Raw genomic sequence first — 21639 nt, forward strand, 5'->3', positions numbered from 1 at the left:
TTGCAGTTGCCCCGAATTTGCTCGCAATATATACAACAGCACAATGAATGTCGCTGGCAGCGGCCGCGTGGCCTAATGGATACGGCGTCTGACTTCGATGACAACCGCAAAGTTATCAGAAGATTGCAGGTTCGAGTCCTGCCGCGGTCAACTTAGCTCGCTACGAGACATTTTATATTCTTTGTTGTGATTCTGCCGAGAAACCAACCATCTCTTCCAGTCACTCACCTGAAGTGAAGGAAGGCTGTTTGCTCAAAGAATCTCATGGCAAGTTTTCATCATTGTCGATCTGCATGCACGGGCAGAGCAAGCTGTGAAGTGGACTTTCTTGCACATTATTTCTGTTTGGATACAAAAAGCAGGAGATTGAATGGCTGACGATATCTTATAGCAGAGACGAGGTGGCCGAGAGGTTAAGGCGATGGACTGCTAATCCATTGTGCTCTGCACGCATGGGTTCGAATCCCATTCTCGTCGTCGTTGGCTTGCAGGTTAAACACTTTTTGACATTCACATTTAACCTAATCGCCAAATTCCCCTTTTACTTACAGGGATGCTGTACTTTCCTCATGTCATGTCTCAAATTAATAATATATTGGTCAAAAGGAGAACAGTTGCAGTACAATGGCGAGGGGCACTAATTAGATAGGTATCTGAGAGACAGCACATGCACGATGGGCCATAATATCATTTCTCACCACCGTCAGAATCTGAGAGCTGCGCTTTTCACTGTCGGCGGCTCGTTGGTCCACGGTTATGATTCTCCCTTCGGAATGATCACATTTGAAATGCGAGAGTCACGGGCCAAATCCCGGACGAGCCCCGCCATGTTTTACTCAAATTTCCGTTTCTAACAGCCGCTCGACATGTGAGAAAACAGACGTATTTCACGTTAAAACGTGTGATTTTACGCCGATGTTCCCTCAGCAGCCAAATCCCAGAGCAAAGTGAAACCCGCCAAACTGAGTAAAGTTAAAATATCTCAGAGGTACTCGGCTCTGTGACTCGTTGGATAACCGAAAGCCTTGTTTGGTTCCGGCCGATACTTGATCAGTATATCTTCCTGTCTGTACGCATAAGTTCACCTCAATTGGGATAAGCATACATTCAGCGTCAATCTCCACCTCTGCCCTGAATATGTGTGCGTCCTGGTTCTCTAGAGCTGAAAAGATGAGAGAAGCTGCTTTTTGAATTCGTCCCTTGGCTGCCGAATTCAAAGCATACAGGAAATCAATCCGGGCTGGCAAAGCTGCCTGGTCTGATTAAAAGGCGGTGACAGCCTATATTGTAAGCATGTTCTCGTCTTCTGGCCTCAACATTAGGTTCAACGTATCGGATGATAAGCATCGCTCCCATTGTCTGGTAATGGTTCTGCTATTCCCACTAACACTTCCTCTGGACCATCCTTTGTTACGTTATTGCCCGATTAACACCCACTTTGCCTTTCTCCATTGTGCCATGTATTATTTAATTACTCCTTCGTTCCGCTGCATCACAAACGTTCCCATTTGACATTTCCCGCTGCGTATTTTTTCCAGGCGCTATTTTTGTTGAAAACATCTGTAATCTTTAACTTTTTCCTGAAATATCGGAATTATTATCCGACAGAACGTGAAACCGGATTCTTCCTCCACAAAATCTGCACGACCTGCCGAGTTTTACATATTTATCTGTTTTTATTCATTCTATTTCCGTGTCCCTTTTAAGGGGATTTGCTGTCTGTCCAAGATCATTCTCTGTCTCTGTAAAATGGTGTGCTATCAGACCCTCATCATTCTGTGTCTGTTTCAAAGGGATGTGCTGTCTGTCCCGGATTTCCAATTTGAAATTTCAAAACCTGCGTTTGGAGGTTAAGGAATATTAGTTTGTTTGTGTGTTTCAGACTGGGCTGGTTTTACGTCCTTCCCTCCCTCCTTGTCTATCACCTGTGGCTTCAATAACAGTCTCTGCGCCGCGTGGTCCTGAGCCCCACTGCACAATTGCCTTCAGGGATGATCGAATTCTCACTTTATTCTTTTAAAAGGGAACTGCTGTCAGTCAAGGGTCATTCTGCATCTGGGTAAAAGGGATGTCCTTGCAATCCCGGATCATTCTGTGTCTGTTTAAATGGGCTGGTTGTCAGTTCCGGTTCATAATCTTTCCCTTTAAAACGGATTTTCTCATAAACCCGGGTCATCCTGTATTGTTTGAGAAGGAGTATGATTTCAGCTGCAATGACCGAATTGTTAAACTATAGTGTTCCAATTTACATTGGGGTTGCCTGCGCCGGTGCGCACCCAGATCGCAGTGCATCTGTTCATTCATTCGAAATATGCTCATCTTTTCCTAAATCCACTCCTTGATATTGCAGTTGCCCCGAATTTGCTCGCAATATATACAACAGCACAATGAATGTCGCTGGCAGCGGCCGCGTGGCCTAATGGATACGGCGTCTGACTTCGATGACAACCGCAAAGTTATCAGAAGATTGCAGGTTCGAGTCCTGCCGCGGTCAACTTAGCTCGCTACGAGACATTTTATATTCTTTGTTGTGATTCTGCCGAGAAACCAACCATCTCTTCCAGTCACTCACCTGAAGTGAAGGAAGGCTGTTTGCTCAAAGAATCTCATGGCAAGTTTTCATCATTGTCGATCTGCATGCACGGGCAGAGCAAGCTGTGAAGTGGACTTTCTTGCACATTATTTCTGTTTGGATACAAAAAGCAGGAGATTGAATGGCTGACGATATCTTATAGCAGAGACGAGGTGGCCGAGAGGTTAAGGCGATGGACTGCTAATCCATTGTGCTCTGCACGCATGGGTTCGAATCCCATTCTCGTCGTCGTTGGCTTGCAGGTTAAACACTTTTTGACATTCACATTTAACCTAATCGCCAAATTCCCCTTTTACTTACAGGGATGCTGTACTTTCCTCATGTCATGTCTCAAATTAATAATATATTGGTCAAAAGGAGAACAGTTGCAGTACAATGGCGAGGGGCACTAATTAGATAGGTATCTGAGAGACAGCACATGCACGATGGGCCATAATATCATTTCTCACCACCGTCAGAATCTGAGAGCTGCGCTTTTCACTGTCGGCGGCTCGTTGGTCCACGGTTATGATTCTCCCTTCGGAATGATCACATTTGAAATGCGAGAGTCACGGGCCAAATCCCGGACGAGCCCCGCCATGTTTTACTCAAATTTCCGCTTCTAACAGCCGCTCGACATGTGAGAAAACAGACGTATTTCACGTTAAAACGTGTGATTTTACGCCGATGTTCCCTCAGCAGCCAAATCCCAGAGCAAAGTGAAACCCGCCAAACTGAGTAAAGTTAAAATATCTCAGAGGTACTCGGCTCTGTGACTCGTTGGATAACCGAAAGCCTTGTTTGGTTCCGGCCGATACTTGATCAGTATATCTTCCTGTCTGTACGCATAAGTTCACCTCAATTGGGATAAGCATACATTCAGCGTCAATCTCCACCTCTGCCCTGAATATGTGTGCGTCCTGGTTCTCTAGAGCTGAAAAGATGAGAGAAGCTGCTTTTTGAATTCGTCCCTTGGCTGCCGAATTCAAAGCATACAGGAAATCAATCCGGGCTGGCAAAGCTGCCTGGTCTGATTAAAAGGCGGTGACAGCCTATATTGTAAGCATGTTCTCGTCTTCTGGCCTCAACATTAGGTTCAACGTATCGGATGATAAGCATCGCTCCCATTGTCTGGTAATGGTTCTGCTATTCCCACTAACACTTCCTCTGGACCATCCTTTGTTACGTTATTGCCCGATTACCACCCACTTTGCCTTTCTCCATTGTGCCATGTATTATTTAATTACTCCTTCGTTCCGCTGCATCACAAACGTTCCCATTTGACATTTCCCGCTGCGTATTTTTTCCAGGCGCTATTTTTGTTGAAAACATCTGTAATCTTTAACTTTTTCCTGAAATATCGGAATTATTATCCGACAGAACGTGAAACCGGATTCTTCCTCCACAAAATCTGCACGACCTGCCGTGTTTTACATATTTATCTGTTTTTATTCATTCTATTTCCGTGTCCCTTTTAAGGGGATTTGCTGTCTGTCCAAGATCATTCTCTGTCTCTGTAAAATGGTGTGCTATCAGACCCTCATCATTCTGTGTCTGTTTGAAAGGGATGTGCTGTCTGTCCCGGATTTCCAATTTGAAATTTCAAAACCTGCGTTTGGAGGTTAAGGAATATTAGTTTGTTTGTGTGTTTCAGACTGGGCTGGTTTTACGTCCTTCCCTCCCTCCTTGTCTATCACCTGTGGCTTCAATAACAGTCTCTGCGCCGCGTGGTCCTGAGCCCCACTGCACAATTGCCTTCAGGGATGATCGAAATCTCACTTTATTCTTTTAAAAGGGAACTGCTGTCAGTCAAGGGTCATTCTGCATCTGGGTAAAAGGGATGTCCTTGCAATCCCGGATCATTCTGTGTCTGTTTAAATGGGCTGGTTGTCAGTTCCGGTTCATAATCTTTCCCTTTAAAACGGATTTTCTCATAAACCCGGGTCATCCTGTATTGTTTGAGAAGGAGTATGATTTCAGCTGCAATGACCGAATTGTTAAACTATAGTGTTCCAATTTACATTGGGGTTGCCTGCGCCGGTGCGCACCCAGATCGCAGTGCATCTGTTCATTCATTCGAAATATGCTCATCTTTTCCTAAATCCACTCCTTGATATTGCAGTTGCCCCGAATTTGCTCGCAATATATACAACAGCACAATGAATGTCGCTGGCAGCGGCCGCGTGGCCTAATGGATACGGCGTCTGACTTCGATGACAACCGCAAAGTTATCAGAAGATTGCAGGTTCGAGTCCTGCCGCGGTCAACTTAGCTCGCTACGAGACATTTTATATTCTTTGTTGTGATTCTGCCGAGAAACCAACCATCTCTTCCAGTCACTCACCTGAAGTGAAGGAAGGCTGTTTGCTCAAAGAATCTCATGGCAAGTTTTCATCATTGTCGATCTGCATGCACGGGCAGAGCAAGCTGTGAAGTGGACTTTCTTGCACATTATTTCTGTTTGGATACAAAAAGCAGGAGATTGAATGGCTGACGATATCTTATAGCAGAGACGAGGTGGCCGAGAGGTTAAGGCGATGGACTGCTAATCCATTGTGCTCTGCACGCATGGGTTCGAATCCCATTCTCGTCGTCGTTGGCTTGCAGGTTAAACACTTTTTGACATTCACATTTAACCTAATCGCCAAATTCCCCTTTTACTTACAGGGATGCTGTACTTTCCTCATGTCATGTCTCAAATTAATAATATATTGGTCAAAAGGAGAACAGTTGCAGTACAATGGCGAGGGGCACTAATTAGATAGGTATCTGAGAGACAGCACATGCACGATGGGCCATAATATCATTTCTCACCACCGTCAGAATCTGAGAGCTGCGCTTTTCACTGTCGGCGGCTCGTTGGTCCACGGTTATGATTCTCCCTTCGGAATGATCACATTTGAAATGCGAGAGTCACGGGCCAAATCCCGGACGAGCCCCGCCATGTTTTACTCAAATTTCCGTTTCTAACAGCCGCTCGACATGTGAGAAAACAGACGTATTTCACGTTAAAACGTGTGATTTTACGCCGATGTTCCCTCAGCAGCCAAATCCCAGAGCAAAGTGAAACCCGCCAAACTGAGTAAAGTTAAAATATCTCAGAGGTACTCGGCTCTGTGACTCGTTGGATAACCGAAAGCCTTGTTTGGTTCCGGCCGATACTTGATCAGTATATCTTCCTGTCTGTACGCATAAGTTCACCTCAATTGGGATAAGCATACATTCAGCGTCAATCTCCACCTCTGCCCTGAATATGTGTGCGTCCTGGTTCTCTAGAGCTGAAAAGATGAGAGAAGCTGCTTTTTGAATTCGTCCCTTGGCTGCCGAATTCAAAGCATACAGGAAATCAATCCGGGCTGGCAAAGCTGCCTGGTCTGATTAAAAGGCGGTGACAGCCTATATTGTAAGCATGTTCTCGTCTTCTGGCCTCAACATTAGGTTCAACGTATCGGATGATAAGCATCGCTCCCATTGTCTGGTAATGGTTCTGCTATTCCCACTAACACTTCCTCTGGACCATCCTTTGTTACGTTATTGCCCGATTAACACCCACTTTGCCTTTCTCCATTGTGCCATGTATTATTTAATTACTCCTTCGTTCCGCTGCATCACAAACGTTCCCATTTGACATTTCCCGCTGCGTATTTTTTCCAGGCGCTATTTTTGTTGAAAACATCTGTAATCTTTAACTTTTTCCTGAAATATCGGAATTATTATCCGACAGAACGTGAAACCGGATTCTTCCTCCACAAAATCTGCACGACCTGCCGAGTTTTACATATTTATCTGTTTTTATTCATTCTATTTCCGTGTCCCTTTTAAGGGGATTTGCTGTCTGTCCAAGATCATTCTCTGTCTCTGTAAAATGGTGTGCTATCAGACCCTCATCATTCTGTGTCTGTTTCAAAGGGATGTGCTGTCTGTCCCGGATTTCCAATTTGAAATTTCAAAACCTGCGTTTGGAGGTTAAGGAATATTAGTTTGTTTGTGTGTTTCAGACTGGGCTGGTTTTACGTCCTTCCCTCCCTCCTTGTCTATCACCTGTGGCTTCAATAACAGTCTCTGCGCCGCGTGGTCCTGAGCCCCACTGCACAATTGCCTTCAGGGATGATCGAATTCTCACTTTATTCTTTTAAAAGGGAACTGCTGTCAGTCAAGGGTCATTCTGCATCTGGGTAAAAGGGATGTCCTTGCAATCCCGGATCATTCTGTGTCTGTTTAAATGGGCTGGTTGTCAGTTCCGGTTCATAATCTTTCCCTTTAAAACGGATTTTCTCATAAACCCGGGTCATCCTGTATTGTTTGAGAAGGAGTATGATTTCAGCTGCAATGACCGAATTGTTAAACTATAGTGTTCCAATTTACATTGGGGTTGCCTGCGCCGGTGCGCACCCAGATCGCAGTGCATCTGTTCATTCATTCGAAATATGCTCATCTTTTCCTAAATCCACTCCTTGATATTGCAGTTGCCCCGAATTTGCTCGCAATATATACAACAGCACAATGAATGTCGCTGGCAGCGGCCGCGTGGCCTAATGGATACGGCGTCTGACTTCGATGACAACCGCAAAGTTATCAGAAGATTGCAGGTTCGAGTCCTGCCGCGGTCAACTTAGCTCGCTACGAGACATTTTATATTCTTTGTTGTGATTCTGCCGAGAAACCAACCATCTCTTCCAGTCACTCACCTGAAGTGAAGGAAGGCTGTTTGCTCAAAGAATCTCATGGCAAGTTTTCATCATTGTCGATCTGCATGCACGGGCAGAGCAAGCTGTGAAGTGGACTTTCTTGCACATTATTTCTGTTTGGATACAAAAAGCAGGAGATTGAATGGCTGACGATATCTTATAGCAGAGACGAGGTGGCCGAGAGGTTAAGGCGATGGACTGCTAATCCATTGTGCTCTGCACGCATGGGTTCGAATCCCATTCTCGTCGTCGTTGGCTTGCAGGTTAAACACTTTTTGACATTCACATTTAACCTAATCGCCAAATTCCCCTTTTACTTACAGGGATGCTGTACTTTCCTCATGTCATGTCTCAAATTAATAATATATTGGTCAAAAGGAGAACAGTTGCAGTACAATGGCGAGGGGCACTAATTAGATAGGTATCTGAGAGACAGCACATGCACGATGGGCCATAATATCATTTCTCACCACCGTCAGAATCTGAGAGCTGCGCTTTTCACTGTCGGCGGCTCGTTGGTCCACGGTTATGATTCTCCCTTCGGAATGATCAAATTTGAAATTTCGAGAGTCACGGGCCAAATCCCGGACGAGCCCCGCCATGTTTTACTCAAATTTCCGCTTCTAACAGCCGCTCGACATGTGAGAAAACAGACGTATTTCACGTTAAAACGTGTGATTTTACGCCGATGTTCCCTCAGCATCCAAATCCCAGAGCAAAGTGAAACCCGCCAAACTGAGTAAAGTTAAAATATCTCAGAGGTACTCGGCTCTGTGACTCGTTGGATAACCGAAAGCCTTGTTTGGTTCCGGCCGATACTTGATCAGTATATCTTCCTGTCTGTACGCATAAGTTCACCTCAATTGGGATAAGCATACATTCAGCGTCAATCTCCACCTCTGCCCTGAATATGTGTGCGTCCTGGTTCTCTAGAGCTGAAAAGATGAGAGAAGCTGCTTTTTGAATTCGTCCCTTGGCTGCCGAATTCAAAGCATACAGGAAATCAATCCGGGCTGGCAAAGCTGCCTGGTATGATTAAAAGGCGGTGACAGCCTATATTGTAAGCATGTTCTCGTCTTCTGGCCTCAACATTAGGTTCAACGTATCGGATGATAAGCATCGCTCCCATTGTCTGGTAATGGTTCTGCTATTCCCACTAACACTTCCTCTGGACCATCCTTTGTTACGTTATTGCCCGATTACCACCCACTTTGCCTTTCTCCATTGTGCCATGTATTATTTAATTACTCCTTCGTTCCGCTGCATCACAAACGTTCCCATTTGACATTTCTCGCTGCGTATTTTTTCCAGGCGCTATTTTTGTTGAAAACATCTGTAATCTTTAACTTTTTCCTGAAATATCGCAATTATTATCCGACAGAACGTGAAACCGGATTCTTCCTCCACAAAATCTGCACGACCTGCCGAGTTTTACATATTTATCTGTTTTTATTCATTCTATTTCCGTGTCCCTTTTAAGGGGATTTGCTGTCTGTCCAAGATCATTCTCTGTCTCTGTAAAATGGTGTGCTATCAGACCCTCATCATTCTGTGTCTGTTTCAAAGGGATGTGCTGTCTGTCCCGGATTTCCAATTTGAAATTTCAAAACCTGCGTTTGGAGGTTAAGGAATATTAGTTTGTTTGTGTGTTTCAGACTGGGCTGGTTTTACGTCCTTCCCTCCCTCCTTGTCTATCACCTGTGGCTTCAATAACAGTCTCTGCGCCGCGTGGTCCTGAGCCCCACTGCACAATTGCCTTCAGGGATGATCGAAATCTCACTTTATTCTTTTAAAAGGGAACTGCTGTCAGTCAAGGGTCATTCTGCATCTGGGTAAAAGGGATGTCCTTGCAATCCCGGATCATTCTGTGTCTGTTTAAATGGGCTGGTTGTCAGTTCCGGTTCATAATCTTTCCCTTTAAAACGGATTTTCTCATAAACCCGGGTCATCCTGTATTGTTTGAGAAGGAGTATGATTTCAGCTGCAATGACCGAATTGTTAAACTATAGTGTTCCAATTTACATTGGGGTTGCCTGCGCCGGTGCGCACCCAGATCGCAGTGCATCTGTTCATTCATTCGAAATATGCTCATCTTTTCCTAAATCCACTCCTTGATATTGCAGTTGCCCCGAATTTGCTCGCAATATATACAACAGCACAATGAATGTCGCTGGCAGCGGCCGCGTGGCCTAATGGATAAGGCGTCTGACTTCGATGACAACCGCAAAGTTGTCAGAAGATTGCAGGTTCGAGTCCTGCCGCGGTCAACTTAGCTCGCTACGAGACATTTTATATTCTTTGTTGTGATTCTGCCGAGAAACCAACCATCTCTTCCAGTCACTCACCTGAAGTGAAGGAAGGCTGTTTGCTCAAAGAATCTCATGGCAAGTTTTCATCATTGTCGATCTGCATGCACGGGCAGAGCAAGCTGTGAAGTGGACTTTCTTGCACATTATTTCTGTTTGGATACAAAAAGCAGGAGATTGAATGGCTGACGATATCTTATAGCAGAGACGAGGTGGCCGAGAGGTTAAGGCGATGGACTGCTAATCCATTGTGCTCTGCACGCATGGGTTCGAATCCCATTCTCGTCGTCGTTGGCTTGCAGGTTAAACACTTTTTGACATTCACATTTAACCTAATCGCCAAATTCCCCTTTTACTTACAGGGATGCTGTACTTTCCTCATGTCATGTCTCAAATTAATAATATATTGGTCAAAAGGAGAACAGTTGCAGTACAATGGCGAGGGGCACTAATTAGATAGGTATCTGAGAGACAGCACATGCACGATGGGCCATAATATCATTTCTCACCACCGTCAGAATCTGAGAGCTGCGCTTTTCACTGTCGGCGGCTCGTTGGTCCACGGTTATGATTCTCCCTTCGGAATGATCAAATTTGAAATTTCGAGAGTCACGGGCCAAATCCCGGACGAGCCCCGCCCTGTTTTACTCAAATTTCCGCTTCTAACAGCCGCTCGACATGTGAGAAAACAGACGTATTTCACGTTAAAACGTGTGATTTTACGCCGATGTTCCCTCAGCATCCAAATCCCAGAGCAAAGTGAAACCCGCCAAACTGAGTAAAGTTAAAATATCTCAGAGGTACTCGGCTCTGTGACTCGTTGGATAACCGAAAGCCTTGTTTGGTTCCGGCCGATACTTGATCAGTATATCTTCCTGTCTGTACGCATAAGTTCACCTCAATTGGGATAAGCATACATTCAGCGTCAATCTCCACCTCTGCCCTGAATATGTGTGCGTCCTGGTTCTCTAGAGCTGAAAAGATGAGAGAAGCTGCTTTTTGAATTCGTCCCTTGGCTGCCGAATTCAAAGCATACAGGAAATCAATCCGGGCTGGCAAAGCTGCCTGGTATGATTAAAAGGCGGTGACAGCCTATATTGTAAGCATGTTCTCGTCTTCTGGCCTCAACATTAGGTTCAACGTATCGGATGATAAGCATCGCTCCCATTGTCTGGTAATGGTTCTGCTATTCCCACTAACACTTCCTCTGGACCATCCTTTGTTACGTTATTGCCCGATTACCACCCACTTTGCCTTTCTCCATTGTGCCATGTATTATTTAATTACTCCTTCGTTCCGCTGCATCACAAACGTTCCCATTTGACATTTCTCGCTGCGTATTTTTTCCAGGCGCTATTTTTGTTGAAAACATCTGTAATCTTTAACTTTTTCCTGAAATATCGCAATTATTATCCGACAGAACGTGAAACCGGATTCTTCCTCCACAAAATCTGCACGACCTGCCGAGTTTTACATATTTATCTGTTTTTATTCATTCTATTTCCGTGTCCCTTTTAAGGGGATTTGCTGTCTGTCCAAGATCATTCTCTGTCTCTGTAAAATGGTGTGCTATCAGACCCTCATCATTCTGTGTCTGTTTCAAAGGGATGTGCTGTCTGTCCCGGATTTCCAATTTGAAATTTCAAAACCTGCGTTTGGAGGTTAAGGAATATTAGTTTGTTTGTGTGTTTCAGACTGGGCTGGTTTTACGTCCTTCCCTCCCTCCTTGTCTATCACCTGTGGCTTCAATAACAGTCTCTGCGCCGCGTGGTCCTGAGCCCCACTGCACAATTGCCTTCAGGGATGATCGAAATCTCACGTTATTCTTTTAAAAGGGAACTGCTGTCAGTCAAGGGTCATTCTGCATCTGGGTAAAAGGGATGTCCTTGCAATCCCGGATCATTCTGTGTCTGTTTAAATGGGCTGGTTGTCAGTTCCGGTTCATAATCTTTCCCTTTAAAACGGATTTTCTCATAAACCCGGGTCATCCTGTATTGTTTGAGAAGGAGTATGATTTCAGCTGCAATGACCGAATTGTTAAACTATAGTGTTCCAATTTACATTGGGGTTGCCTGCGCCGGTGCGCACCCAGATCGCAGTGCATCTGTTCATTCATTCGAAATATGCTCATCTTTTCCTAAATCCACTCCTTGATATTGCAGTTGCCCCGAATTTGCTCGCAATATATACAACAGCACAATGAATGTCGCTGGCAGCGGCCGCGTGGCCTAATGGATAAGGCGTCTGACTTCGATGACAACCGCAAAGTTATCAGAAGATTGCAGGTTCGAGTCCTGCTGCGGTCAACTTAGCTCGCTACGAGACATTTTATATTCTTTGTTGTGATTCTGCCGAGAAACCAACCATCTCTTCCAGTCACTCACCTGAAGTGAAGGAAGGCTGTTTGCTCAAAGAATCTCATGGCAAGTTTTCATCATTGTCGATCTGCATGCACGGGCAGAGCAAGCTGTGAAGTGGACTTTCTTGCACATTATTTCTGTTTGGATACAAAAAGCAGGAGATTGAATGGCTGACGATATCTTATAGCAGAGACGAGGTGGCCGAGAGGTTAAGGCGATGGACTGCTAATCCATTGTGCTCTGCACGCATGGGTTCGAATCCCATTCTCGTCGTCGTTGGCTTGCAGGTTAAACACTTTTTGACATTCACATTTAACCTAATCGCCAAATTCCCCTTTTACTTACAGGGATGCTGTACTTTCCTCATGTCATGTCTCAAATTAATAATATATTGGTCAAAAGGAGAACAGTTGCAGTACAATGGCGAGGGGCACTAATTAGATAGGTATCTGAGAGACAGCACATGCACGATGGGCCATAATATCATTTCTCACCACCGTCAGAATCTGAGAGCTGCGCTTTTCACTGTCGGCGGCTCGTTGGTCCACGGTTATGATTCTCCCTTCGGAATGATCACATTTGAAATGCGAGAGTCACGGGCCAAATCCCGGACGAGCCCCGCCATGTTTTACTCAAATTTCCGCTTCTAACAGCCGCTCGACATGTGAGAAAACAGACGTATTTCACGTTAAAACGTGTGATTTTACGCCGATGTTCCCTCAGCATCCAAATCCCAGAGCAAAGTGAAACCCGCCAAACTGAGTAAAGTTAAAATATCTCAGAGGTACTCGGCTCTGTGACTCGTTGGATAACCGAAAGCCTTGTTTGGTTCCGGCCGATACTTGATCAGTATATCTTCCTGTCTGTACGCATAAGTTCACCTCAATTGGGATAAGCATACATTCAGCGTCAATCTCCACCTCTGCCCTGAATATGTGTGCGTCCTGGTTCTCTAGAGCTGAAAAGATGAGAGAAGCTGCTTTTTGAATTCGTCCCTTGGCTGCCGAATTCAAAGCATACAGGAAATCAATCCGGGCTGGCAAAGCTGCCTGGTCTGATTAAAAGGCGGTGACAGCCTATATTGTAAGCATGTTCTCGTCTTCTGGCCTCAACATTAGGTTCAACGTATCGGATGATAAGCATCGCTCCCATTGTCTGGTAATGGTTCTGCTATTCCCACTAACACTTCCTCTGGACCATCCTTTGTTACGTTATTGCCCGATTACCACCCACTTTGCCTTTCTCCATTGTGCCATGTATTATTTAATTACTCCTTCGTTCCGCTGCATCACAAACGTTCCCATTTGACATTTCTCGCTGCGTATTTTTTCCAGGCGCTATTTTTGTTGAAAACATCTGTAATCTTTAACTTTTTCCTGAAATATCGCAATTATTATCCGACAGAACGTGAAACCGGATTCTTCCTCCACAAAATCTGCACGACCTGCCGAGTTTTACATATTTATCTGTTTTTATTCATTCTATTTCCGTGTCCCTTTTAAGGGGATTTGCTGTCTGTCCAAGATCATTCTCTGTCTCTGTAAAATGGTGTGCTATCAGACCCTCATCATTCTGTGTCTGTTTCAAAGGGATGTGCTGTCTTTCCCGGATTTCCAATTTGAAATTTCAAAACCTGCGTTTGGAGGTTAAGGAATATTAGTTTGTTTGTGTGTTTCAGACTGGGCTGGTTTTACGTCCTTCCCTCCCTCCTTGTCTATCACCTGTGGCTTCAATAACAGTCTCTGCGCCGCGTGGTCCTGAGCCCCACTGCACAATTGCCTTCAGGGATGATCGAAATCTCACTTTATTCTTTTAAAAGGGAACTGCTGTCAGTCAAGGGTCATTCTGCATCTGGGTAAAAGGGATGTCCTTGCAATCCCGGATCATTCTGTGTCTGTTTAAATGGGCTGGTTGTCAGTTCCGGTTCATAATCTTTCCCTTGAATACGGATTTTCTCATAAACCCGGGTCATCCTGTATTGTTTGAGAAGGAGTATGATTTCAGCTGCAATGACCGAATTGTTAAACTATAGTGTTCCAATTTACATTGGGGTTGCCTGCGCCGGTGCGCACCCAGATCGCAGTGCATCTGTTCATTCATTCGAAATATGCTCATCTTTTCCTAAATCCACTCCTTGATATTGCAGTTGCCCCGAATTTGCTCGCAATATATACAACAGCACAATGAATGTCGCTGGCAGCGGCCGCGTGGCCTAATGGATAAGGCGTCTGACTTCGATGACAACCGCAAAGTTATCAGAAGATTGCAGGTTCGAGTCCTGCTGCGGTCAACTTAGCTCGCTACGAGACATTTTATATTCTTTGTTGTGATTCTGCCGAGAAACCAACCATCTCTTCCAGTCACTCACCTGAAGTGAAGGAAGGCTGTTTGCTCAAAGAATCTCATGGCAAGTTTTCATCATTGTCGATCTGCATGCACGGGCAGAGCAAGCTGTGAAGTGGACTTTCTTGCACATTATTTCTGTTTGGATACAAAAAGCAGGAGATTGAATGGCTGACGATATCTTATAGCAGAGACGAGGTGGCCGAGAGGTTAAGGCGATGGACTGCTAATCCATTGTGCTCTGCACGCATGGGTTCGAATCCCATTCTCGTCGTCGTTGGCTTGCAGGTTAAACACTTTTTGACATTCACATTTAACCTAATCGCCAAATTCCCCTATTACTTACAGGGATGCTGTACTTTCCTCATGTCATGTCTCAAATTAATAATATATTGGTCAAAAGGAGAACAGTTGCAGTACAATGGCGAGGGGCACTAATTAGATAGGTATCTGAGAGACAGCACATGCACGATGGGCCATAATATCATTTCTCACCACCGTCAGAATCTGAGAGCTGCGCTTTTCACTGTCGGCGGCTCGTTGGTCCACGGTTATGATTCTCCCTTCGGAATGATCACATTTGAAATGCGAGAGTCACGGGCCAAATCCCGGACGAGCCCCGCCATGTTTTACTCAAATTTCCGCTTCTAACAGCCGCTCGACATGTGAGAAAACAGACGTATTTCACGTTAAAACGTGTGATTTTACGCCGATGTTCCCTCAGCATCCAAATCCCAGAGCAAAGTGAAACCCGCCAAACTGAGTAAAGTTAAAATATCTCAGAGGTACTCGGCTCTGTGACTCGTTGGATAACCGAAAGCCTTGTTTGGTTCCGGCCGATACTTGATCAGTATATCTTCCTGTCTGTACGCATAAGTTCACCTCAATTGGGATAAGCATACATTCAGCGTCAATCTCCACCTCTGCCCTGAATATGTGTGCGTCCTGGTTCTCTAGAGCTGAAAAGATGAGAGAAGCTGCTTTTTGAATTCGTCCCTTGGCTGCCGAATTCAAAGCATACAGGAAATCAATCCGGGCTGGCAAAGCTGCCTGGTCTGATTAAAAGGCGGTGACAGCCTATATTGTAAGCATGTTCTCGTCTTCTGGCCTCAACATTAGGTTCAACGTATCGGATGATAAGCATCGCTCCCATTGTCTGGTAATGGTTCTGCTATTCCCACTAACACTTCCTCTGGACCATCCTTTGTTACGTTATTGCCCGATTACCACCCACTTTGCCTTTCTCCATTGTGCCATGTATTATTTAATTACTCCTTCGTTCCGCTGCATCACAAACGTTCCCATTTGACATTTCTCGCTGCGTATTTTTTCCAGGCGCTATTTTTGTTGAAAACATCTGTAATCTTTAACTTTTTCCTGAAATATCGCAATTATTATCCGACAGAACGTGAAACCGGATTCTTCCTCCACAAAATCTGCACGACCTGCCGAGTTTTACATATTTATCTGTTTTTATTCATTCTATTTCCGTGTCCCTTTTAAGGGGATTTGCTGTCTGTCCAAGATCATTCTCTGTCTCTGTAAAATGGTGTGCTATCAGACCCTCATCATTCTGTGTCTGTTTCAAAGGGATGTGCTGTCTGTCCCGGATTTCCAATTTGAAATTTCAAAACCTGCGTTTGGAGGTTAAGGAATATTAGTTTGTTTGTGTGTTTCAGACTGGGCTGGTTTTACGTCCTTCCCTCCCTCCTTGTCTATCACCTGTGGCTTCAATAACAGTCTCTGCGCCGCGTGGTCCTGAGCCCCACTGCACAATTGCCTTCAGGGATGATCGAAATCTCACTTTATTCTTTTAAAAGGGAACTGCTGTCAGTCAAGGGTCATTCTGCATCTGGGTAAAAGGGATGTCCTTGCAATCCCGGATCATTCTGTGTCTGTTTAAATGGGCTGGTTGTCAGTTCCGGTTCATAATCTTTCCCTTTAATACGGATTTTCTCATAAACCCGGGTCATCCTGTATTGTTTGAGAAGGAGTATGATTTCAGCTGCAATGACCGAATTGTTAAACTATAGTGTTCCAATTTACATTGGGGTTGCCTGCGCCGGTGCGCACCCAGATCGCAGTGCATCTGTTCATTCATTCGAAATATGCTCATCTTTTCCTAAATCCACTCCTTGATATTGCAGTTGCCCCGAATTTGCTCGCAATATATACAACAGCACAATGAATGTCGCTGGCAGCGGCCGCGTGGCCTAATGGATAAGGCGTCTGACTTCGATGACAACCGCAAAGTTATCAGAAGATTGCAGGTTCGAGTCCTGCTGCGGTCAACTTAGCTCGCTACGAGACATTTTATATTCTTTGTTGTGATTCTGCCGAGAAACCAACCATCTCTTCCAGTCACTCACCTGAAGTGAAGGAAGGCTGTTTGCTCAAAGAATCTCATGGCAAGTTTTCATCATTGTCGATCTGCATGCACGGGCAGAGCAAGCTGTGAAGTGGACTTTCTTGCACATTATTTCTGTTTGGATACAAAAAGCAGGAGATTGAATGGCTGACGATATCTTATAGCAGAGACGAGGTGGCCGAGAGGTTAAGGCGATGGACTGCTAATCCATTGTGCTCTGCACGCATGGGTTCGAATCCCATTCTCGTCGTCGTTGGCTTGCAGGTTAAACACTTTTTGACATTCACATTTAACCTAATCGCCAAATTCCCCTATTACTTACAGGGATGCTGTACTTTCCTCATGTCATGTCTCAAATTAATAATATATTGGTCAAAAGGAGAACAGTTGCAGTACAATGGCGAGGGGCACTAATTAGATAGGTATCTGAGAGACAGCACATGCACGATGGGCCATAATATCATTTCTCACCACCGTCAGAATCTGAGAGCTGCGCTTTTCACTGTCGGCGGCTCGTTGGTCCACGGTTATGATTCTCCCTTCGGAATGATCACATTTGAAATGCGAGAGTCACGGGCCAAATCCCGGACGAGCCCCGCCATGTTTTACTCAAATTTCCGCTTCTAACAGCCGCTCGACATGTGAGAAAACAGACGTATTTCACGTTAAAACGTGTGATTTTACGCCGATGTTCCCTCAGCATCCAAATCCCAGAGCAAAGTGAAACCCGCCAAACTGAGTAAAGTTAAAATATCTCAGAGGTACTCGGCTCTGTGACTCGTTGGATAACCGAAAGCCTTGTTTGGTTCCGGCCGATACTTGATCAGTATATCTTCCTGTCTGTACGCATAAGTTCACCTCAATTGGGATAAGCATACATTCAGCGTCAATCTCCACCTCTGCCCTGAATATGTGTGCGTCCTGGTTCTCTAGAGCTGAAAAGATGAGAGAAGCTGCTTTTTGAATTCGTCCCTTGGCTGCCGAATTCAAAGCATACAGGAAATCAATCCGGGCTGGCAAAGCTGCCTGGTCTGATTAAAAGGCGGTGACAGCCTATATTGTAAGCATGTTCTCGTCTTCTGGCCTCAACATTAGGTTCAACGTATCGGATGATAAGCATCGCTCCCATTGTCTGGTAATGGTTCTGCTATTCCCACTAACACTTCCTCTGGACCATCCTTTGTTACGTTATTGCCCGATTACCACCCACTTTGCCTTTCTCCATTGTGCCATGTATTATTTAATTACTCCTTCGTTCCGCTGCATCACAAACGTTCCCATTTGACATTTCTCGCTGCGTATTTTTTCCAGGCGCTATTTTTGTTGAAAACATCTGTAATCTTTAACTTTTTCCTGAAATATCGCAATTATTATCCGACAGAACGTGAAACCGGATTCTTCCTCCACAAAATCTGCACGACCTGACGAGTTTTACATATTTATCTGTTTTTATTCATTCTATTTCCGTGTCCCTTTTAAGGGGATTTGCTGTCTGTCCAAGATCATTCTCTGTCTCTGTAAAATGGTGTGCTATCAGACCCTCATCATTCTGTGTCTGTTTCAAAGGGATGTGCTGTCTGTCCCGGATTTCCAATTTGAAATTTCAAAACCTGCGTTTGGAGGTTAAGGAATATTAGTTTGTTTGTGTGTTTCAGACTGGGCTGGTTTTACGTCCTTCCCTCCCTCCTTGTCTATCACCTGTGGCTTCAATAACAGTCTCTGCGCCGCGTGGTCCTGAGCCCCACTGCACAATTGCCTTCAGGGATGATCGAAATCTCACTTTATTCTTTTAAAAGGGAACTGCTGTCAGTCAAGGGTCATTCTGCATCTGGGTAAAAGGGATGTCCTTGCAATCCCGGATCATTCTGTGTCTGTTTAAATGGGCTGGTTGTCAGTTCCGGTTCATAATCTTTCCCTTTAAAACGGATTTTCTCATAAACCCGGGTCATCCTGTATTGTTTGAGAAGGAGTATGATTTCAGCTGCAATGACCGAATTGTTAAACTATAGTGTTCCAATTTACATTGGGGTTGCCTGCGCCGGTGCGCACCCAGATCGCAGTGCATCTGTTCATTCATTCGAAATATGCTCATCTTTTCCTAAATCCACTCCTTGATATTGCAGTTGCCCCGAATTTGCTCGCAATATATACAACAGCACAATGAATCTCGCTGGCAGCGGCCGCGTGGCCTAATGGATAAGGCGTCTGACTTCGATGACAACCGCAAAGTTATCAGAAGATTGCAGGTTCGAGTCCTGCTGCGGTCAACTTAGCTCGCTACGAGACATTTTATATTCTTTGTTGTGATTCTGCCGAGAAACCAACCATCTCTTCCAGTCACTCACCTGAAGTGAAGGAAGGCTGTTTGCTCAAAGAATCTCATGGCAAGTTTTCATCATTGTCGATCTGCATGCACGGGCAGAGCAAGCTGTGAAGTGGACTTTCTTGCACATTATTTCTGTTTGGATACAAAAAGCAGGAGATTGAATTGCTGACGATATCTTATAGCAGAGACGAGGTGGCCGAGAGGTTAAGGCGATGGACTGCTAATCCATTGTGCTCTGCACGCATGGGTTCGAATCCCATTCTCGTCGTCGTTGGCTTGCAGGTTAAACACTTTTTGACATTCATTTTTAACCTAATCGCCAAATTCCCCTTTTACTTACAGGGATGCTGTACTTTCCTCATGTCATGTCTCAAATTAATAATATATTGGTCAAAAGGAGAACAGTTGCAGTACAATGGCGAGGGGCACTAATTAGATAGGTATCTGAGAGACAGCACATGCACGATGGGCCATAATATCATTTCTCACCACCGTCAGAATCTGAGAGCTGCGCTTTTCACTGTCGGCGGCTCGTTGGTACACGGTTATGATTCTCCCTTCGGAATGATCACATTTGAAATGCGAGAGTCACGGGCCAAATCCCGGACGAGCCCCGCCATGTTTTACTCAAATTTCCGCTTCTAACAGCCGCTCGACATGTGAGAAAACAGACGTATTTCACGTTAAAACGTGTGATTTTACGCCGATGTTCCCTCAGCATCCAAATCCCAGAGCAAAGTGAAACCCGCCAAACTGAGTAAAGTTAAAATATCTCAGAGGTACTCGGCTCTGTGACTCGTTGGATAACCGAAAGCCTTGTTTGGTTCCGGCCGATACTTGATCAGTATATCTTCCTGTCTGTACGCATAAGTTCACCTCAATTGGGATAAGCATACATTCAGCGTCAATCTCCACCTCTGCCCTGAATATGTGTGCGTCCTGGTTCTCTAGAGCTGAAAAGATGAGAGAAGCTGCTTTTTGAATTCGTCCCTTGGCTGCCGAATTCAAAGCATACAGGAAATCAATCCGGGCTGGCAAAGCTGCCTGGTCTGATTAAAAGGCGGTGACAGCCTATATTGTAAGCATGTTCTCGTCTTCTGGCCTCAACATTAGGTTCAACGTATCGGATGATAAGCATCGCTCCCATTGTCTGGTAATGGTTCTGCTATTCCCACTAACACTTCCTCTGGACCATCCTTTGTTACGTTATTGCTCGATTACCACCCACTTTGCCTTTCTCCATTGTGCCATGTATTATTTAATTACTCCTTCGTTCCGCTGCATCACAAACGTTCCCATTTGACATTTCTCGCTGCGTATTTTTTCCAGGCGCTATTTTTGTTGAAAACATCTGTAATCTTTAACTTTTTCCTGAAATATCGCAATTATTATCCGACAGAACGTGAAACCGGATTCTTCCTCCACAAAATCTGCACGACCTGCCGAGTTTTACATATTTATCTGTTTTTATTCATTCTATTTCCGTGTCCCTTTTAAGGGGATTTGCTGTCTGTCCAAGATCATTCTCTGTCTCTGTAAAATGGTGTGCTATCAGACCCTCATCATTCTGTGTCTGTTTCAAAGGGATGTGCTGTCTGTCCCGGATTTCCAATTTGAAATTTCAAAACCTGCCTTTGGAGGTTAAGGAATATTAGTTTGTTTGTGTGTTTCAGACTGGGCTGGTTTTACGTCCTTCCCTCCCTCCTTGTCTATCACCTGTGGCTTCAATAACAGTCTCTGCGCCGCGTGGTCCTGAGCCCCACTGCACAATTGCCTTCAGGGATGATCGAAATCTCACTTTATTCTTTTAAAAGGGAACTGCTGTCAGTCAAGGGTCATTCTGCATCTGGGTAAAAGGGATGTCCTTGCAATCCCGGATCATTCTGTGTCTGTTCAAATGGGCAGGTTGTCAGTTCCGGTTCAAAATCTTTCCCTTTAAAACGGATTTTCTCATAAACCCGGGTCATCCTGTATTGTTTGAGAAGGAGTATGATTTGAGCTGCAATGACCGAATTGTTAAACCATAGTGTTCCAATTTACATTGGGGTTGCCTGCGCCGGTGCGCACCCAGATCGCAGTGCATCTGTTCATTCACTCGAAATATGCTCATCTTTTCCTAAATCCACTCCTTGATATTGCAGTTGCCCCGAATTTGCTCGCAATATATACAACAACACAATGAATGTTGCTGGCAGCGGCCGCGTGGCCGAATGGATAAGGCGTCTGACTTCGATGACAACCGCAAAGTTATCAGAAAATTGCAGGTTCGAGTCCTGCCGCGGTCAACTTAGCTCGCTACGAGACATTTTATATTCTTTGTTGTGATTCTGCCGAGAAACCAACCATCTCTTCCAGTCACTCACCTGAAGTGAAGGAAGGCTGTTTGCTCAAAGAATCTCATGGCAAGTTTTCATCATTGTCGATCTGCATGCACGGGCAGAGCAAGCTGTGAAGTGGACTTTCTTGCACATTATTTCTGTTTGAATACAAAAAGCAGGAGATTGAATGGCTGACGATATCTTATAGCACAGACGAGGTGGCCGAGCGGTGAAGGCGATGGACTGCTAATCCATTGTGCTCTGCACGCATGGGTTCGAATCTCATTCTCGTCGTCGTTGGCTTGCAGGTTAAACACTTTTTGACATTCACATTTAACCTAATCGCCAAATTCCCCTT

At 44.9% G+C, this 21639-nt stretch overlaps 20 non-coding genes across 20 annotated transcripts; all 20 read left to right on the forward strand.

The window, feature by feature from the left end:
• The first annotated feature begins 61 nt into the window (after positions 1–61).
• Positions 62–150, forward strand: trnar-ucg (transfer RNA arginine (anticodon UCG)). Its single transcript is given in 2 exon segments — positions 62–98; positions 115–150. It is a non-coding gene; the product is annotated as a tRNA-Arg (tRNA).
• A 245-nt stretch (positions 151–395) lies between these two features.
• On the forward strand, positions 396–477 carry trnas-gcu (transfer RNA serine (anticodon GCU)). The gene has a single exon. It is a non-coding gene; the product is annotated as a tRNA-Ser (tRNA).
• A 1928-nt stretch (positions 478–2405) lies between these two features.
• Positions 2406–2494, forward strand: trnar-ucg (transfer RNA arginine (anticodon UCG)). Its single transcript is given in 2 exon segments — positions 2406–2442; positions 2459–2494. It is a non-coding gene; the product is annotated as a tRNA-Arg (tRNA).
• Positions 2495–2739: 245 nt separating this feature from the next.
• Positions 2740–2821, forward strand: trnas-gcu (transfer RNA serine (anticodon GCU)). Its single transcript has one exon. It is a non-coding gene; the product is annotated as a tRNA-Ser (tRNA).
• Positions 2822–4749: 1928 nt separating this feature from the next.
• On the forward strand, positions 4750–4838 carry trnar-ucg (transfer RNA arginine (anticodon UCG)). Its single transcript is given in 2 exon segments — positions 4750–4786; positions 4803–4838. It is a non-coding gene; the product is annotated as a tRNA-Arg (tRNA).
• A 245-nt stretch (positions 4839–5083) lies between these two features.
• Positions 5084–5165, forward strand: trnas-gcu (transfer RNA serine (anticodon GCU)). Its single transcript has one exon. It is a non-coding gene; the product is annotated as a tRNA-Ser (tRNA).
• A 1928-nt stretch (positions 5166–7093) lies between these two features.
• On the forward strand, positions 7094–7182 carry trnar-ucg (transfer RNA arginine (anticodon UCG)). The gene is given in 2 exon segments: positions 7094–7130; positions 7147–7182. It is a non-coding gene; the product is annotated as a tRNA-Arg (tRNA).
• Positions 7183–7427: 245 nt separating this feature from the next.
• Positions 7428–7509, forward strand: trnas-gcu (transfer RNA serine (anticodon GCU)). The gene has a single exon. It is a non-coding gene; the product is annotated as a tRNA-Ser (tRNA).
• Positions 7510–9438: 1929 nt separating this feature from the next.
• On the forward strand, positions 9439–9527 carry trnar-ucg (transfer RNA arginine (anticodon UCG)). Its single transcript is given in 2 exon segments — positions 9439–9475; positions 9492–9527. It is a non-coding gene; the product is annotated as a tRNA-Arg (tRNA).
• Positions 9528–9772: 245 nt separating this feature from the next.
• On the forward strand, positions 9773–9854 carry trnas-gcu (transfer RNA serine (anticodon GCU)). The gene has a single exon. It is a non-coding gene; the product is annotated as a tRNA-Ser (tRNA).
• Positions 9855–11783: 1929 nt separating this feature from the next.
• trnar-ucg (transfer RNA arginine (anticodon UCG)) lies at positions 11784–11872 on the forward strand. Its single transcript is given in 2 exon segments — positions 11784–11820; positions 11837–11872. It is a non-coding gene; the product is annotated as a tRNA-Arg (tRNA).
• Positions 11873–12117: 245 nt separating this feature from the next.
• On the forward strand, positions 12118–12199 carry trnas-gcu (transfer RNA serine (anticodon GCU)). Its single transcript has one exon. It is a non-coding gene; the product is annotated as a tRNA-Ser (tRNA).
• Positions 12200–14127: 1928 nt separating this feature from the next.
• Positions 14128–14216, forward strand: trnar-ucg (transfer RNA arginine (anticodon UCG)). Its single transcript is given in 2 exon segments — positions 14128–14164; positions 14181–14216. It is a non-coding gene; the product is annotated as a tRNA-Arg (tRNA).
• Positions 14217–14461: 245 nt separating this feature from the next.
• trnas-gcu (transfer RNA serine (anticodon GCU)) lies at positions 14462–14543 on the forward strand. Its single transcript has one exon. It is a non-coding gene; the product is annotated as a tRNA-Ser (tRNA).
• A 1928-nt stretch (positions 14544–16471) lies between these two features.
• trnar-ucg (transfer RNA arginine (anticodon UCG)) lies at positions 16472–16560 on the forward strand. Its single transcript is given in 2 exon segments — positions 16472–16508; positions 16525–16560. It is a non-coding gene; the product is annotated as a tRNA-Arg (tRNA).
• A 245-nt stretch (positions 16561–16805) lies between these two features.
• Positions 16806–16887, forward strand: trnas-gcu (transfer RNA serine (anticodon GCU)). Its single transcript has one exon. It is a non-coding gene; the product is annotated as a tRNA-Ser (tRNA).
• A 1928-nt stretch (positions 16888–18815) lies between these two features.
• trnar-ucg (transfer RNA arginine (anticodon UCG)) lies at positions 18816–18904 on the forward strand. The gene is given in 2 exon segments: positions 18816–18852; positions 18869–18904. It is a non-coding gene; the product is annotated as a tRNA-Arg (tRNA).
• A 245-nt stretch (positions 18905–19149) lies between these two features.
• trnas-gcu (transfer RNA serine (anticodon GCU)) lies at positions 19150–19231 on the forward strand. Its single transcript has one exon. It is a non-coding gene; the product is annotated as a tRNA-Ser (tRNA).
• A 1928-nt stretch (positions 19232–21159) lies between these two features.
• On the forward strand, positions 21160–21248 carry trnar-ucg (transfer RNA arginine (anticodon UCG)). Its single transcript is given in 2 exon segments — positions 21160–21196; positions 21213–21248. It is a non-coding gene; the product is annotated as a tRNA-Arg (tRNA).
• A 245-nt stretch (positions 21249–21493) lies between these two features.
• trnas-gcu (transfer RNA serine (anticodon GCU)) lies at positions 21494–21575 on the forward strand. The gene has a single exon. It is a non-coding gene; the product is annotated as a tRNA-Ser (tRNA).
• The last annotated feature ends 64 nt before the right edge of the window (positions 21576–21639 follow it).

The sequence above is a fragment of the Pristiophorus japonicus genome, unplaced genomic scaffold (assembly GCF_044704955.1).
Source record: "Pristiophorus japonicus isolate sPriJap1 unplaced genomic scaffold, sPriJap1.hap1 HAP1_SCAFFOLD_42, whole genome shotgun sequence".
Classification (NCBI taxonomy): Eukaryota; Metazoa; Chordata; class Chondrichthyes; family Pristiophoridae; genus Pristiophorus; species Pristiophorus japonicus.